At 35.6% G+C, this 1315-nt stretch overlaps 1 non-coding gene across 1 annotated transcript; it reads right to left on the minus strand.

Annotated features, from left to right (window-relative positions):
* Positions 1-627: 627 nt before the first annotated feature.
* Positions 628-681, minus strand: LOC111971003 (U7 small nuclear RNA). The gene has a single exon (XR_002878202.1). It is a non-coding gene; the product is annotated as a U7 small nuclear RNA (small nuclear RNA).
* Between the last annotated feature and the right edge of the window lie 634 nt (positions 682-1315).

The raw sequence follows: 1315 nt of genomic DNA on the forward strand, positions 1-1315 counted from the left end.
TCAAACATGCTTTCTCATCCAGGCTTGTAGTGTGATGTCATCTCTGCTCCTGGTACTGTACAGTGTAGTGAGTTCACTCTTGTGGTGTTGTCACCGTGGGAATGTGACGCATTGACGGCAGGAGTGGGACAGCTGTATAGGCAGATCAAAGTTGTTCAGCCAATCTGGCAACTCGTCCTCTAGTCCAGATGGGGAGGTTGGCTTGGTAATGAAATTTAGCATCCTGTCAAATAACTTCTGATTCTTAATTAGTGAGGCTCCCCACGTGAAAAAATACTATGTATACTATGGTATAAATACTGTAGTATCACTATATTTGTATACTATAGTATTCACTGTAGTGTTTTTGCAGACTTTACTGTAGTATACTGTAGTATTTACTAAGTATAAATACTGTTGTATTACTATTGTTAAAAAAACTATAGTATATACTATACTAATTACTGTTGTGTTTTTGCAGACTTTACTGTAGTATACTGCACTATTTACTCAAGTATAAATACTGTTGTATTACTATTGTTAAAAAACTATAGTATATACTATAGTAATTACTGTACTGCTTTTGCCGACATTTCTGTAGTATTTACTGCGGTAATGTTTTTATTTTATTATCTTTGACATAGAAGTGGGGGCTTTCTACTTGAGAAAACCTACTGGACAAATACTAAAAGAGAAACGTTTTCTTAATCTGTAGGTAGGGCTGCGTCTGAACGGATAGTTACTTCTACTTTTTTCTATAACCTGTAGAGAACACAATATATGGTCTATGCTTGACATATAGGGTTCTCACTCCTGGGTGGCACAAATTGGGATATTGGGGATGGGAATGGGTGAGGTAAATGCAAATGAAATACTGTAGTATTGCTATTGTTAAAAACCTGTCGTGTTTTTGCGAACACTGTAGTGTTTTTGCAGACATTACTGTAGTATTTAAATACAGAGTTATTCTCAGGATAATACAGTAGTATTCTTACAGTATGCTACACAATTCTATAGTAAGCACTAGACGATTGTGAGATACTACAGTGTGTAGCATAGTATTCTACAGTATACTACAGTTTACTACATAATTCTATACATTTATATATAAGTAAAACAATGTAATGTGGGTCTACTGTCTACGTAGCGTCTGGGTGATATTATCTATTGAACAGTTTAACATCAGCATTTCAATATGGCTATATCTACAGTGTGCTGGACTGAGCTTGCTTTCTGAACCATCTCTGTATGTTTCTGAGCAACTGAATTTCTTGCAACTCTACCAATTTTGCCATGGGCAGAGAGAAGAAAATGTAAGTTTAACAGCTCATTTCCT

The sequence above is a fragment of the Salvelinus sp. IW2-2015 genome, linkage group LG1 (genome assembly GCF_002910315.2).
Source record: "Salvelinus sp. IW2-2015 linkage group LG1, ASM291031v2, whole genome shotgun sequence".
Classification (NCBI taxonomy): Eukaryota; Metazoa; Chordata; class Actinopteri; order Salmoniformes; family Salmonidae; genus Salvelinus; species Salvelinus sp. IW2-2015.